The following is an 18,759-nucleotide window of genomic DNA, read 5'->3' as shown; positions in this document are numbered from 1 at the left end:
TTTGCTTTCGCAGTAGTTTCCTAACTTTGTTGTTGTACCACGGTGGGTTTTTCCCGTCCCTCACAGTTTTACTCGGCACGTACCTGTATAAAACACATTTTACGATTGCCTTGAACTTTTTCCATAAACACTCAACATTGTCAGTGTCGGAACAGAAATTTTTGTTTTGATCTGTTAGGTAGTCAGAAATCTGCCTTCTATTACTCTTGCTAAACAGATAAACCTTCCTCCATTTTCTATATTCCTATTAACTTCCATATTCAGGGATGCTGCAACGGCCTTATGATCACTGATTCCCTGTTCTGCACATACAGAGTCGAAAAGTTCGGGTCTGTTTGTTATCAGTAGGTCCAAGATGTTATCTCCACGAGTCGGTTCTCTGTTTAATTGCTCGAGGTAATTTTCGGATAGTGCACTCAGTATAATGTCACTCAATGCTCTGTCCCTGCCACCCGTCCTAAACATCTGAGTGTGCCAGTCTATATCTGGTAAATTGAAATCTCCACCTAAGACTATGACATGCTGAGAAAATTTATGTGAAATGTATTCCAAATTTTCTCTCAGTTGTTCTGCCACTAATGCTGCTGAGTCGGGAGGTCGGTAAAAGGAGCCAATTATTAACCTAGCTCGGTTGTTGAGTGTAACCTCCACCCATAATAATTCACAGGAACCATCCACTTCTACTTCACTACAGGATAAACTACTACTAAAAGCGACGAACACTCCACCACCGGTTGCATGCAATCTATCCTTTCCAAACACCGTCTGTACCTTTGTAAAAATTTCGGCAGCATTTATCTCTGGCTTCAGCCAGCTTTCTGTACCTATAACGATTTCAGCTTCGGTGCTTTCTATCAGCGCTTGATGTTCTGGTACTTTACCAACGCAGCTTCGACAGTTTACAATTACAATACCGATTGCTGCTTGGTCCCCGCATGTCCTGACTTTGCCCTGCACCCGTTGAGGCTGTTGCCCTTTCTGTACTTGCTGAAGGCCATCTAACCTAAAGAACCGCCCAGCCCACGCCACACAACCCCTGCTACCCGTATAGCCGCTTGTTGCGTGTAGTGGACTCCTGACCTATCCAGCGGAACCCGAAACCCCACCACCCTACGGCGCAAGTCGAGGAATCTGCAGCCCGCACAGTCGCAGAACTGTCTCAGCCTCTGATTCAGACCCTCCACTCGGCTCTGTACCAAAGGTCCGCAGTCAGTCCTGTCGACGATGCTGCAGATGGTGAGCTCTGCTTTCATCCCGCTAGCGAGACTGGCAGTCTTCACCAAATCAGATAGCCGTCGGAAGCCAGAGAGGATTTCCTCCGATCCATAGTGACACACATCATTGGTGCTGACATGAGCGACCACCTGCAGAAGAGTGCATCCGGTACCCTTCATGGCATCCGGAAGGACCCTTTCCACATCTGGAATGACTTCCCCTCTCTTGCTGCCATATCCCTAAGGGGCCCCATTACGTGCCTGACGTTGGAGCTCCCAACTACCAGTAAGCCCACCCTCTGCGACCGCCCGGATCTTGCAGACTGAGGGGCAACCTCTGGAACAGGACAAGCAGCCATGTCAGGCCGAAGATCAGTATCAGCCTGAGACAGAGCCTGAAACCGGTTCGTCAGACAAACTGGAGAGGCCTTCCGTTCAGCCCTCCGGAATGTCTTTCGCCCCCTGCCACACCTTGAGACGATCTCCCACTTTACCACAGGTGAGGGATCAGCCTCAATGCGGGCAGTATCCCGGGCAACCACAGTCGTAGTCCGATCGGGGGATGCGTGGGACGAGCTGGCCGTCCCCGACAACCCCCATCCAGACCCCCACAGTGATGCCCATTGGCAACAGCCTCAAGCTGTGTGACCGAAGCCAACACTGCCTGAAGCTGGGCGCGAAGGGATGCCAACTCAGCCTGCATCCGAACACAGCAGTTGCAGTCCCTATCCATGCTAAAAACTGTTGTGCAAAGAACGTCTGAACTAATCTACAGAGAGCGCAAACAAATCGACACAAAATTTAAACGGTTATTAAAATACAATATTGCCTAGTAAATGCAGTAATGCTGCTACTTGCGCACTGCTGACACACTGCTCGGCGGCGGAAGGAGACTACGCGATTTTACACTATTCAGGTACTAAAACGCGATGCTACAACTCTCAAATACTATAATACGCCCGAAATTTATGAATTAAACAATGCAAGTACCAAAAACACGCAAAGAAATTAAGAATTAAACTATGTAACAAATGAGTGAGCTAGGAGTATACGACTTGCTGCTGCAGCTGCTTATCCAACGGCGGCAGGGAGCACCCTCTCTTACTGTGCTATATATGGAAAAACTCTTGAAAGTTTCGCCTCTTTCTACTATCATTCAGTTTTCTTGTTCTATCAATAACGAGAAACCCATACTGTGAATGATTCCAAAAGTCAGCACATATCTTTACAAAATCATTGAACGACATGTCAGTTCCGACATGAGCTGGAAATGTGTTTTAAATGCAGATAGTCTTGTTTGAAGGCTATAATGAGGTTTGTGTTGTCCCTAACCAACTGTTTGGGGATTCTGGAATATGTTTGGCTTAGATAAAATACATCAGCACCCATATGACGACCGAAACAGAAATATTTTCGAATTTGGTCTTTGTTTTCCACAGCAACATTGTCAAATATGAAAACAGTGTTTGGCTCTGCTTTTTCAGTTGGAGGGGTATCATCACTTTCATTGAATGGCGTGTATGTAACACGTTCTACACCACACAATATCTCCTGCAATAGCTAATACTTGGGTTGAAACAGTGTTTTTGGTCATACACAAACATGTTCAAATCGGACTCCATCTACATGTTTTAGCAGAACCATGATGACATTAGTCTTCCCACAACTGTATGGACCTACAATAATTGCTTGTATATTATCAGGAAGGAGAATTCCATTCTTATTGTTCCTCTACAGGTCTTCTTTTGCATCCTCACAGGACTAGTCACCGACAACAAAGTCCTCATGATGAAGATGTTTCACCCAGCCTGCCATGATACTGACTACGCCAGGTACAGACAAGTAGTTGTCGTAGATAGAATGATACATTGGAAAGGCTAACAACAGTATGTGTAGCCACTATAGTTCCATCACTTAACCGACTGAGCTACATTGATTACACATAGAAAACATTAATATATTTTACCCATGAAGAGTAACTTCATCAATCATCATCTCAATAACTCACATAGCACTGAAAAAATTAATAATTGTAATACTTTGACTATAATGTGAGCGGTCTGAAATAAAACACAAACACATTTTGAGATTATATATACACAAATTATTTATTTATTTAAATATCATACATAGGGCGTTGTAAATCAGGAATATCATTACAATCTGTATGTATGTTCTTCGCACCTGTACAGTATTTACCAAATAAAGTTTTTGACATGCAATAAATTCAGTATGTATCTCACACAAGCTGGTAGATACCTCACAGTACTCAGGTTTCTCACACACACATTTAAGCTGTTTCTCTGTAGGTTCAGCGTTCATGTGCAAACAAGGTGCTGCTTCAGATCATCAACATGTACACTATGTATGCGTAGGGAGTTTACAACATCATTGTATGCAGAGTCTATGCTAGGCAACCAATGGTTCAGTCTCTCCAGTGCAAGACATATGGCAGTATCCAGACCGTATAACTTCACAACGGAGGCATGTCTTATATAAACACCATTGTCACCTGATTTCACTCATAATGCACAGTCATTATACACAGTTGTAATAGAAATGTAGTAGGGCAAATGTCTGGGGGAGAACGAGTTGGATAATACTCTGTAGTCATCTGTTGATTGATGTAGTGCTTGGCACGCATATTTCATCCAGGCGAACTAGGAAATTGGCACATTAACACACTTGGATACATTTTCAATCTCCATTTTCGCATGCAAGCCCCAGACATGATGCACTTCTATAGCAATGTTCACACGTTTCGATCCACTGGGAGTTAAACTGTATGTGGAAGTGAAAAGCATAGGTGCACTAAACGCATTCTTGTCTACAGTATCTACACTCTGTGGTTGCACTATCACAGGGATGTTCTGCTGGGATGGGTCATACGTCGGTGACCAGTACTGTCATCCATCTTGACATTGTTTAGAACCATCGGCAGCATTCAAAGTGTTGGGAGCAGATCGTATGTCCTCATCACACAAATTGATGAGTGGAACCGACAACAGCAGCTCCTTGTCCTGCTCCAGCAAGTGGGCTAAGCGCGGTGCAGAATTTCATGTGGCCGCTACAGGTTCATACGTGCTGGAAGTTGTTCCTGCCACAACTCTAGAGGCAGCTGCAGCCAAGGTTGCTATAGGTCCAGACATGGCATAGTTTGGAATGTTGGTGCTCGACACTCCTGGTTTGGATGCGTTGAGCGCTACTGCTGAACAAAGACGAGGAAGCATTATATATGGACCAACATGAGGAAACAATGAATAATAATAGTAATAATAATAATAATATGGCTGAGGAAGTCAAGGACATGTGGCATCAGGATAATGTTGACATTATACCAATTATACTATCAACTACAGCAGTCATACCACACAATATCCACCAGTACATCAATGCAATACAGCTACATCCAAACTTATATATACAACTACAGAAATCTGTAATTATTGATACATGTTCAATTACCCGAAAGTTCCTAAATGCAATATAACACATACCATACAGTTAAAAGGAAGTGACGCTTGATCAAGGTCCGTGTCACTTTCCATTTTTAACCAGACTTAAGGTCTGAGAAAGAAAAGAAATAATAATAATGGTCAGATGAAGATAACTGACACCTCATGTTCTGTTATTACCAAGCAACAAACTTAGGAACCAACACAACTGGATACAGATCACAAGTATACACAACATTTATTACCAGATACTCAGAATTAAAATTTTTAACAGAACAATGACTAGCTGATCAGATCTGTGTAATAATAAAAGATAACAGGATACCCCAGTCAGAATTAGAAAACATCAAACAACAAGTACAACAAATACTGGAACAAAATAATGTGCAGTCAGAAGAAGAAGAAAATACAGTAATGGACTCAAACATCCCAGAGCAAAGAAACCAAGAACAACACGCATCAATTAAACAATCAGAGGAAAACGAAATCTTAAGACAGCCGCCAGAACAAGCACAAATAGAACATGAAGTGACACACATGTCAGATATAGAAGAAAAATTTCAGCTAACATATATAGAATACAAAGACACAAATACAGACATTAGACCATTCTTGCAAACACCTCCAAATAACCCACAAGTCGAAACAACAATAATAACTATCAACACAATCATACACAACAAAATAAATGAAAATACAACTATGGAAGAGTTACAACTACTGGTTTATATAGGAGCACTCACTACACTAAATATACACACTAGGCAGAGATCAGAACCAACCAACACACAGAAGAAACCCACAAAACCAGCATGGCAACACAGGCTACAGATCAGAATAGAAAATCTGAGAAAAGACATCAGACAGCTAACACAATTTATAGGTAATGAAATGTCAGGAAAAAAACGAAAAAGCCTAGGTAAAATCTCACAACAAGAAGCGATAGAGCAATTAGATGAAAAGAAGCAGAAATTACAAGCATTGGCCAAACGACTTACAGGATACAAAAAAAATGAAAATAGAAGGACACAAAACCAAACATTCAACACAAACCAAAAGAGATTTTACCAGACAGTAGATAACACACACATTAAAATAGACAATCCACCAAACATAACAGACATGGAACACTTCTGGAGCAACATATGGTCAAACCCGGTACAACATAACAGACATGCATGGTGGATACAAGCAGAACCAGACACATACAAGATGATACCACAATTGCCTGAGGAGATAAGTTTGCAACATGAAGTCACCCGAGCAATTAATTCTACACACAATTGGAAAGCCCCTGGAAAAGTAAAATAGCAAATTCCTGGCTAAAGAAGTTCACCTCAACACATTCACATCTAACTAAATTATTTAACAGTTACATTGCAGACACATACACATTCCCTGATACACTTACACATGGAATAACTTATCTGAAACCTAAAGATCAAGCAGACACAGCAAAACCAGCAAAATATCGCCCCATAATATGCCTACCAACAATATACAAAATATTAACTTCAGTCATTACACAGAAATTAATGACACATACAACACAGAACAAAATAATAAATGAAGAACAAAAATGCTGTTGCAAAGGAGCACAAAGATGTAAAGAGCAACTGATAATAGATGTAGAGGTGACATATCAAGCTAAAACTAAACAAAGGTCACTACAGTACGCATACATTGATTACCAAAAAGCTTCTGATAGTGTACCCCACTCATGGTTACTACAAATATTGGAAATATACAAAGTAGATCCTAAATTGATACAGTTCCTAAACATAGTAATGAAAAACTGGAAAACCACACTTAATATCCAAACAAATTCAAATAATATCACATCACAGCCAATACAGATTAAGCGTGGAATATACCAAGGAGACTCATTAAGTCCTTTCTGGTTCTGCCTAGCTCTGAACCCACTGTCCAACTTGCTAAATAATACAAATTATGGATACAATATTACTGGAACATACCAACACAAAATCACACATTTGCTATACATGGATGATCTAAAACTACTGGCAGCACAACTCAACCAATTACTAAAGACAACAGAAGTATTCAGCAATGATATAAATATGGCTTTTGGAACAGACAAATGTAAGAAAAAGAGCATAGTCAAGGGAAAACACACTAAACAAGAAGATTACATATTGGATAACCACAGCGACTGCATAGAAGCGATGGGAAAAACAGATGCCTATAAATATCTAGGATACAGACATAAAATAGGAATAGATAATACAAATATTAAAGAAGAACTAAAAGAAAAATATAGACAAAGACTAACTAAAATACTGAAAACAGAATTGACAGCAAGAAACAAGACAAAAGCTATAAATACTTGTGCTGTACCAATATTGACCTACTCATTTGGGGTAGTGAAATGGAGTAACACAGACCTAGAAGCACTCAATACACTTACACGATCACAATGCCACAAATATAGAACACATCACATACATTCAGCAACAGAAAGATTCACATTAAGCAGAAAGGAAGGAGGAAGGGGATTTATCGACATAAAAAAACCTACATTATGGACAGGTAGACAATTTAAGAAAATTCTTTATAGAATGAGCAAAAACTAGCAAAATAGACAAAGCAATCACTGATATAAATACATTGGCTACACCATTGCAATTTCATAACCACTTCTACAACCCTTTACATCACATAACATCAACAGATATGAAGAAAGTAAATTGGAAAAAGATAACACTACATGGCAAGCACCCGTATCATCTAACACAGACACATTGATCAAGAAGAATCTAACACATGGCTAAGAAAAGGCAATATATACAGTGAGACGGATTCATGATTGCAATACAGGATCAAACAATAAACACCAGATATTACAGCAAGCATATTATTAAGATCCCAATACCACAACAGATAAATGCAGACTTTGCAAACAACAAATAGAAACTGTGGACCACATCACAAGCGGATGTACAATGCTAGCAAATACAGAATACGCCAGAAGACATGACAATGTAGCAAAAATAATATACAAACAACCTGCCATACAACATAAACTAATAAAACAACACATTCCCACATACAAGTATGCACCACAAAATGTACTGGAGAATGATGAATACAAATTATACTGAAATAGAACCATTATAACAGATAAAACAACACATGGCTAAGAAAAGGCAATATATACAGTGAGACGGATTCATGATTACAATACAGGATCAAACAATAAACACCAGATATTACAGCAAGCATATTATTAAGATCCCAATACCACAACAGATAAATGCAGACTTTGCAAACAACAAATAGAAACTGTGGACCACATCACAAGCGGATGTACAATGCTAGCAAATACAGAATACGCCAGAAGACATGACAATGTAGCAAAAATAATATACAAACAACCTGCCATACAACATAAACTAATAAAACAACACATTCCCACATACAAATATGCACCACAAAATGTACTGGAGAATGATGAATACAAATTATACTGAAATAGAACCATTATAACAGATAAAACAACACCACATAACAAACCGGACATCATACTCACCAATAAAAAGAAGAAATTAACACAACTTATCGAAATATCCATACCCAATACAATAAATATACAGAAGAAAACAGGAGAAAAAACTGAAAAATACATCCAACTGGCTGAGGAAGTCAAGGACATGTGGCATCAGGATAAAGTTGACATTATACCAATTATACTATCAACTACAGGAGTCATGCCACACAATATCCACCAGTACATCAACGCAACACAGTTACATCCAAACATATATATACAACTACAGAAATCTGTAATTATTGATACATGTTCAATTACCCAAAAGTTCCTAAGTGCAATGTAACATATACTGTACAATTAAAAGGAAGTCACGCTTGATCAAGGTCCGTGTCACTTTCCATTTTTAACCAGACATAACGTCTGAGAAAGGAAAGAAGCAATAATAATAATAATAATATTAATGGTAACCACAAAGAAAGATGTGATATGGGATACTTACTTTTTTATTTCTTCCTTTTCTGCATGGCCATGTTGGAATTCAGCTGCTGTTGATCCTTCATGGTTCTTCTCCTTTTTCTTCTTCTGATGCTCCTGACTGAGCAAGACTGAGGTCCCAGAGCTGCTGAGCCTCCCCTATACCCCCTCCAATGATGTTACCAGATACCGACATGCTACTGGCTTAAATCTAACACGTGACTGGATTAAGGGTTTCTATTGGTTTCCGCCATTTCTCCCATGCTGGACCATCATCTTGGATTATGTCACAGATGAGAGTGCTCTCTGATGGTGGTACTGTGTACTAGGCCTGGACCTCGTGGTGAACACACTGTTTGCCACCACCTTGGATAACAGTACTTGTGTCATCAGCTGACGTCATGGTCACCATCTTGGATTATGTAACGGAACAGACTACAGGGCCCTCTGGTGGCAGTGCTGTGTACTGGTGAACACAGTTTCCCGCCACTTGGGTAAAGGTACTCACTTCATCAGCTGATATCACAGTGGCCATCTTGGATTATCTCACAGAACTGACAACAGTGCCCTCTGTTGGTGGTACTGTGTACTGTGTCAGTTAGAGTCCAGACATCATGGAGAACACACCGGATGGAGCTACTGCCTCAGATTGTTTAAATAAAGTTGGCCTGAAAAATAAAGACTTACATCCATTCTATCCTGCACAGGCTGAATCTTTTTCCCGGCAATTCGTAGGAAGAGGTGGAGGTCAGATGACTTAGGTTAGTGGAGGTAGCCCAAGTGACCTTTTTTCTCGCCATTTTCTTAGGTTAGTGGAAGTAGCCCAACTGAATTATCTTCCCTCCAAAATTCAAGTTCCCACAAATTCCGAGGAAGAGGTGGTGGTCAGCTGACTTAGGTTAGTGGAGGCAGCCCAAGAGACCTATTTTCCTGCCAAAATCCACCATCTTGAATGGCATCACGGCCGCTATCTTGGATGACATCATGTGCTGTTGTCAAGTCTACACACTGCTATCTTGGATGGCATCATAGCCGCCATCTTGGGTACATCTGGCAACAATGGAGAGTAGGGAAATGCAGCCCATGTCCCACTACTAACAACAACATAATTTTGTAAATCAGTCAGTACAATGTGATTTAAACACACAGCAAGGTTGGTACACACAACAGCAAAGTTACAGACCCACAGCTAATGAGTACAGTAATGGGAATGGAAAAAACAAATGACTTAAAAGAAATTTCCAAAACAACAGGGATAATTTCAACACACGAGCGAATTATATTCACCATCACAAGGCCCTATGCCCAATACGATTACAAACTGTCAGACACAGCAGTGGCCAACGTGCGGCAATAATGCCATGCCTTATGCTGTACTGCAGCTGACCTTTGGGCAGCAAAATAACTGCACAGCACCTAACGACAAAAATTGGCCAAGTACACACACAGTGCAAATCACTGGAGTTTCTCCAGGTAATGAACTAAGTCTCACCATGCCATCGAAAAATACCCAATGGTCGTAGTTAACCCCAGGCTATTGACATCTCACAGAGTGCGGGCAAGGCAGAACTACAAACATGTTTCATAAGATTCGACAAACGAGGTGACATAAAGGATTATTTGTTTCAGCATGAGCTAGATATAGCAGATAAAGTCAAGGAAGAACATGTACAAGCAATCATTAAGGTGAAAATATTTAACATTGACACACAGTTAATTTTAGATACAGGTTCAATTACCAGCCTAATGTCAAATGCATTATTTTGTGAGTTGAAGAAGAGAGGCAACTTCCCAACATTTCCTTTACAAAATCGCAAGGTGAAAACTGTAACAGGCAGTAAGATAAAATTGTTTAAGCTTCAGGCATTTATTCCAGTACAAACTGAACATTTTACAGTGAACTGCAATTTTCTTATAATTGACAAAGTTATTGTTAATTGTCTTATTGGCATGTACACATTTAGAACATACAAGACACAGAATGACATAGGTAATGGTAAATGCCACTTTTATGTAAAAGATCAGATCATTTCTATTGATTTAGTGAGAATACCTGATGAAACTAACAAAAACACACCAGAGTCAAATGTAGTGGCACAATACTCCTTTCCAATTCTATATTTCATAAACAAATTTGATACTGAACAAGAAGCAAACACTGAGGTTACTTACGAAATGGTAGAGCAGAACTAAGTGAATCACAGGTGGTAAATGATATCCGACGACAAGAACTTTCTAACTTGTTTTTTGAGTGTGCCAATGTTTTCAGTATACAGCCAGGAGTAATCAAAGACTATGAGTATAAATTTAAAGTCCATCCACATGAGGCATTTTACATAATGTCATATCCTATTCCATGTGCAAAACGAGAAGCAGTAAGGGAAGAGATCAGCCATATGATTATATGGGGAATTATAAAACTTTCATTTTCACCCCATTCTAGTCCAATATTACCAGTAAGCAAACCAGATGGTTCTGTAAGAGTAGTTCTCGATGCTAGACGAATCAATAAGATTATAATACCAGTAGGCATAAGGTCATACAATTTCGACGGACAGCTTCTAAAGTTTTAGAGTACAAAATATATCAATGTACGCGATCTCAAAATGTCCTACTGGCAAATAAAACTCCATGAACAAAGATACAGCATTTGTTTGTGAGGGCAGAAGTTACGAATTCTGTTTTTTATCAGGCTCATTGAACAGGTACTTCAACGGTTTACAGATTATGGGCTAACAGCCAATTTAAAAAAGTCTTGTTTTGGTAAGGATCAAATCAAATTTTTAGGACACATTGTGCCAGAACAAGGTATATTACCTGACCCAAAAAAACTTGATGCCATATGCAATTGTCCAGTTCCAAGGAATAAAAAGAACTAAAAGCCTTTTTAAGACTAGCTTCGTTTTTCGTAAATTCGTATCACAACAACTGATGAACAGGGATGCATTGCTCAACTTGTGACGAAAAAATAGGCTTTTGTTATGGGATGATAAGTGTCAGGAGGACTTCAATAACGCTAAGCAGACATTGGTAAATGCAAACATTCTTAGCCACCCTGACATGTCCAAGAATTTTTGTCTATGCACACATGCCTCATCTCATGGGCTGGGGGTATGGTTATTCCAGATGCGAGAGGAGGATGGTAAGGAAGTACCCAAGGTCACCAGTTTTGCTAGTCGCACAATATGAGAAGCAGAAGGGTCTTACTCTGTGTCAGAATTGGAAAGTTTTGCGGTAATATGGGCATTTGAAAAGTTTGAATATTTTTTGTGGGGCAAGAATACCAAAGCTAACTGTGACCATCAGTCACTATCATTTCTTTTAACATATAAACTATTGCACTGTAGATTAACTAGGTGGTGTCTATATTTACAAGAATTCAGTTTTGACATAATTTATATTAAAGGAAGTCATAACATTACTGCAGACACCTTGTCTAGGCTAGCACTAGGTTTAGAGCAATTTAGTGAACTAACAGAGCAAGATGCAGAAATCAAAATGTTATTAATGCAAGGTACAACACAACAGTCTGATTATCATAAGTTTTGTAAGCATATGAAAATTATACAACAGCAAGATCGCAGATGGAGTAAAGTCATGCAAAACCTTAACCAAGATGAAGGTGGAAAGGTAAGTAAATGGTATCAGGAGTACAAGGGCATTTTGTTTCATATGAAAAATGAAAAATCTGGTCAATAGTGTGTGTGTATTTCTGAAGATTATATCGACGAATTTATAAGCCACACACATGAAGTATGGGGACATCATAGAGTGAGCAAATGTACTGCAAAAATTGCAACACTTTATTATTTTCCAAATTTGAGAAGACGAGTCCTACAGGTATTAAGAAAGTGTGCAATATGTAAAAAATCAAACAGTCCAATGTGTCAAAATATACTGAGCTACACCAAATACTCACAAAACAAACCTCTAGATATTTATCCCTGAACATAGCTGGTCCAAATCCAAGAAGTAAAGGAGGAGTAAAATAAGTAGTAGCACTACACGACATTTTCTCGAAACATGTCAAAATGCCATTAAAAATGGAACAGCCACAAATGCCAAAAAAAGAATTGAGGGAGACTATTTGAGAAGAGTAGGAAAACCAAAGATACTACTAACTGATAATGCTTCATATTTCGTTGGGCGAAAGTGGAAACAATTTATGACCTCACAGGGCTTGAAGCACGTATTAGTAAGCTTTTTCACCCAGAAGCAAGCCCAGTTGAACGAGTCTTTAAGGAATTTAACCGGTTTATTAGGACATACACCCCTCACAAACATACCCAATGGGTAGAATACGTAACTCCTTTCATGCAAGTTGTCAATAACCTTCCACATTCTTCAACGGGTTTCACACTAAATGAAATGATGTTCCAAAAAAAGCGAACAAATGAGTGGGAGTCGCTTATACCAAAGGTACCCACTACAGAAATGAAACTACAAGACAAAATCAAACAAACCATAGTTACACTAGAAAACAGGGTCGAGTATAGAAGGAAAATTTATAACAAGAAACTGAAATGTATTACACAGTTTTTTGAAGAGAAACGAGTCCTCTTACGGATGCACCCTAAATCAACAAAAATTGGCAAACTCAATAAGAAGTGGCAATTACTCTATTCTAGACCATATGTAATTTCCAAAATACTATACCCTGGGACATACAGATTAGCCTATGAGAAAACAGGAAGAGACAAGGGTCTCTACCCTCACAAAGATATAAAACCCTTTATAGAATGACAAAACGTGGTAACATACACATCTACTGTCTAGGAACTAAGGAACCTATTGATATATGTACACAGAGATTTAATTAAATACTAAGCTATATACAATATATGTAGAAACAAAAGGGAGCATTATGAAAAACTCTATGAGACGTGTAAGCTAAGGACTAACGACAAAATACCGTGAGAGATGTCAAATCATTTTTTTTGCAGGGTAAATGATCATAAAGGGTAACAGAATAAACGAAAGTCTATTAATTTAAACATAGTATGGAAATGTCTGTCGATGTATGCAATGACCAAATTATCAATGACCACCGAGCTACGAAATGCAATTAGTTTTAAGTTTTTTCTTTCAGCGACCAGTGCATTGTCACAGTGCAGAAGAAGAGAAACAAGTCGAGAGTAGTTGGTGCCAAATGAAGCAACGGGCTGCACCTACAGTAAACAATTTAATTATAAGGATGTTTACAATAAAGGTCATAAGGCAAATGAAAAATGAAATATGAATCTTCGCAGTGTGTCTCAGTGACAATTATAAGTACCTAATCGCTGTAGAATACACATAAACATTTAAGCATGAGATATTACAAAAACCAATTAAATTTTTTGTTGTATCACATGAAAGCTTGAATAATTACATTTCCAGGTATTTAAGTAAGATAAGACTATGATAGTTAAAACACCAGATTTCACAGTAAGCTACATGTGAATTGAAGTAAACAGCATTAAAACATGAAGAAACAACGTGACACTTCGTCAATGAGTAGTTGGTACACTTTATTTCAATGAACCAATATTCCTTGGCAACTAGTCCGCCATAGTAAGAGCAATATTTCCTCATAAATCCTTGAACCATTAGATGAAAATTTCCCTTCTTCCATTCTAAGGAAAAGAGGTGGCACCAAGCGTAGTAAGTCCAGCAATATGCAATGTTTTAGTCCTATTTCGAATAGTTTCCTCCCACCTCTACCTAAGAAAGAAATGAGCTCCCATGAGTGATAAAAACCTATCTATAAAATGAAGCAAAAATGTATCATGTGCTTGCATTGCGTCATGAAAACGTCATATGTAATAAATTTGTATATTTAATGTGGACGAAGATAAGTTGAAACTAACAAACAAACTGTAGCAACAGGACCCAGTTAATGAAAATTTTAAAGTGTTTTAAAATTTAAGAAATTTATGTTCGTAGTATAACCAATGGATGGAATGTCAACCATTGGTATAAACTATCATGTTATGTATATTGTGTAACTCAATACCTGTAAGAACTTTCATTGGAAGCCAAACTCTATATGAAGAAATGAACTTGAAAGACAAGCAATTTATACAATGTTTTGGATGGCTATATGTGTCTTTCAACAAGTGCACAGTCAAGTGAAGTGACATGAAAATGTGTGTCCAACGAAATAAGTTTCTAGTATCGTGTCTCACAACACTTGATACATGGACAAGTGAATTATAGTTGTTCGAGCAGGTACTCGCCTCATCAGCGGATGCTGTTGGTCAGGGTTCTCTCGGCTGAAAATGCGGGTACGACAAGTAGTAATAACGTCCGGGCCGTAAAAATGGAGATCTTCTACCAAAGTGTTGGATTCAATAAGCACACACTCACTGCACCAAATTGAAGGCAAACGCCACAGCAATTCTTCGATACATGGCCTCAGGTGAAAGTGTGACACTCAACATGACAAACACCAAGAAAACTAATGCACGCACTTGCAACGGTAGCATATGGCATGTTGACCATGGCAACTAGTTCTTCCCACCAAATCAGCCAATGCGCCAGCGCGAAACCCAGCAGTGAAATTGAAACAAACTGGACATTATTGTTAGCGCACTAAATTTAAATATGTAATGGACTCACATGTTATGTATATAATATTTTAATTTCTTGTGGAACTTTAACATACAGAGGATAAACTGACATGTCCATTCCATTAAATAAAAAAGAAGCTGACAATAAAGGTCATTGCCCCTATCAGGAAATGTGAGTTAAAAAAACACTGTACGTCTCCATAACATGTCAACCTCCAGTGTGGGGACAATTGTATAAGTGCATGACAAAAGGTCCCCAGGATGCTGTAAAATTAAGATTTAAAAAAAATTGAAACACCAAATAACCAGAGGGTTTGGCAAAAACGTTAATTATAAATGTGCGATAAGGCACAGACAAACGAAAATATTTTCTCATTCAGCTGGTTGTACAGTTTTTTGTTTTAGACAGACTCTTACAGACTCTCTTGTACGTAGAAGGACGTTGAGGATGTGCGATTTTAGAGATATATTATGTGTGTGAGTGAATTATATAATGTTAAAAAAACCGTATCAAGCATTTTATTTATTGAACTGAAGAGAATGTTCGTCATCACGACGAGCGCCAGTGTCCCCAGAGACCTCTGCTGCCAGCAGCTTCAACTAGGTCAGCGAAGTCCCATCGCCAAGAAAAATAAGATGAGCACAAACATTTTAACAATGCAACAATATTCATAGTCATTTTAAATTTTTAAATATATATATATATATATATATATATATATATATATATATATATGTATGTGTGTGTGTGTGTGTGTGTGTGTGTGTGTGTGTGTGTGTATAAGTTACATAGGGTGTTCCATTCCTCCATCAGCATAATTGACAAGTGCTAGATGGTTGTTGCTGCATGTGGACATGCTGCAATATGTCCCCAGACGCATTCCACACTTGTTCAATAGGATATGAGTCGTGGGAACAGGTAAATGAGTTCACTCACTGAATATCCTCTCGTTCCAAGAGATCCTCCACCTGTGCGGTTTGATGCGGTGGCATATTGTCATCCATAAAAGTGAGGTCAGGGTTGATGCACCCTTGAAAACTGACCAGTGAGAGTCCTGTGTTCAAAGATTTGTAGGTTAGTATGCTTATGCAACATCATGTGTCCCAACACCATAACACATGGACCACAAAAACAGTCATGTTCAACAGTCTTCCTAGGTGCATTGTGCATTCCCATTTCTCACCATGATAGGATGTCCAGCATCATGAAACACAGTGACTTCATGTAATTATTGTTTCGAATAAAAGTGTCATTTCTGTTTATCTCAGTCTGTTTCTCTTCAGTTACCTTCTGTACTACACTGTAGCAGTTGTTTCGATGTATGGTACAAGTTTCATTGAGCTATGTTACCTGGCAGTGACACATCATGCAAAAATTACTTTTACCCTTGAGTGTATCAAGAATCGGAGTGAACCTATAATTGAACCCTGTAGGACACACTTTGTGATTTCTACCCAGTCACTAAAATTTTCAACCCTTCTGACATTGTCTGGTTTTTTTTCAGCACAAGTTATTACATAGCTTTTGTTAAGTATGATTCAAAGCAGCTGTGCATAAAGCCATCAATTCCATAAAGACCGAATTTTTCTAAGATAGTAACATTATCCACACAATCAAATGCCTTGGAAAGATAACAAAACATAGCAACTGACAGCCTTTTATTATTTGAGGCTGGGAATATTTGGTGAGAGATTGGTTAAATAGTTGAGCAGTGCTTTTGAAATACAAACTGTAGTATGCTAAGTATATTGTTTGTACTTAAATGTGAGACTACTCTTGAGAATATTATTTTTTCGAATGTTTTGGAGAAAAACTTCAGTAAGGAGATGGGATGATATTTATTTGAGTCTTTCTTGCCACCTTTCTTATAAAGATGTTTAATTATTGCACACTGAAATGACTGGAAAAATTCCATGTGCCAATGATACATCACTAACGACATTACCTGTTAAGTTAGGACAGATTTTCAAAATTCCATCAACACTAGATGAACTTTTGTTTTTTAGAATTTTTATAAATCTATTAATGTAAGAGAAAGATAATGGTGCTACTTTTAATTGACATATTAATCGTATATAGTTGATATTCCTGAGACATCCTTACCCTATGTCGATCATTCCAGTTTCTTAATGTATTGTAAAATGACAGTTTTAATTTATTCACTTCTCCCATTAACTGACCCATTTAAATCTATTTTTGGTGCTACATTTAGAAAATGATTATTAAATTACTTGCAACTCAAGGATTATGTCACAACATTGTCATTTAGCTTTATTTTTATTGTATATTATAAATGGAATCGTTGTCCTAACTCCTATTTGACAATCTTATTATTTGCAGTATTAATTTTTGTCAGGACACATATAGTTCTTCACATTTTAATGAGCTTCCCTAAAATGTTGCAATATTTTTTGTAATATGCAAGTAATGTTAGATCTTGATTTATTCGGGCCCTTAGATAAATTTTTGCCTTTCTCTTATAGAAGATTTTAATGTTCTTAGTTATCCATGACTTGCTTGATTTTGTTAAATGGATTTTCTGGATAACTGTTTGTGAAAGCAACTGTTAATGTTATCAGAAATTTTTGGTGAAATAAGTTGAAACTGACATTTACATTTCTTTTTATATATAACTTTCCATACCACTGGTCTTTCACTCTTAAAACATTGTACATTGTTCTTATTAATAGGATTCATTGTTTAGTATGAACTTGCCATTGGATATAATGTATTATATTGTTTACTTCTATTAACAACAGGGCACATATTAATTGTTTCAGGCTGAGCACTGTCTATAAAGTCCGCAGCTTGTGGTCTAGTGGCTAGCGTTGCTGCCTGTGGATAATGGGGTCCCAGGTTCGATACCTGGCCAGGTTGGGGATTTTCTCTGGCTGCGGACTGGGTGTTTCTTTTGTCCTCATAATTTCATCATCATCATCATCATTCGTGACACTGGACTGTGTAAAAAATTGGAGTGTGTAAAAATTGGGACTTTGTACAGGCACTGATGACCATGCAGTTGAACGCCCCACAAACCAAACATCACCCTCAAACTGTCTATAAAAATGTTGTCAGTGAAGGCGCTACTATCTTACTGCAGATGTGAAACTTCCTGGCAGATTAAAACTGTGTGCTGGACCGAGACTCGAACTCAGGACCTTTGCCTTTCGTGGGCAAGTGCTTTACCAACTGAGCTACCCAATCACGACTAACGCCCCGTCCTCACAGCTTTACTTCTGCCAGTACATCTTCTCCTACCTTCCAAACTTTACAGAAGCTCTCCTGCGAACCTTGCAGAACTAGCACTCCGGAAAGAAAAGATATTGCGGAGACATGGCTTAGCCACAGCCTGGGGGGGGGGGGGGGGGGGGGTGTTTCCAGAATGAGATTTTCACTCTGCAGCGGAGTGTGCGCTGATATGAAACTTCCTGGCAGATTTAAACTGTGTGCCGGACTGAGACTCGAACTCGGGACCTTTGCCTTTCGCGGGCAAGTGCTCTACTTGCCCGTGAAAGGCAAAGGCCACAGGTTCGAGTCTCAGTCCAGCACACAG

The sequence above is a fragment of the Schistocerca piceifrons genome, chromosome 1 (assembly GCF_021461385.2).
Source record: "Schistocerca piceifrons isolate TAMUIC-IGC-003096 chromosome 1, iqSchPice1.1, whole genome shotgun sequence".
Classification (NCBI taxonomy): domain Eukaryota; kingdom Metazoa; phylum Arthropoda; class Insecta; order Orthoptera; family Acrididae; genus Schistocerca; species Schistocerca piceifrons.
This window is presented reverse-complemented; position numbering follows the sequence as displayed.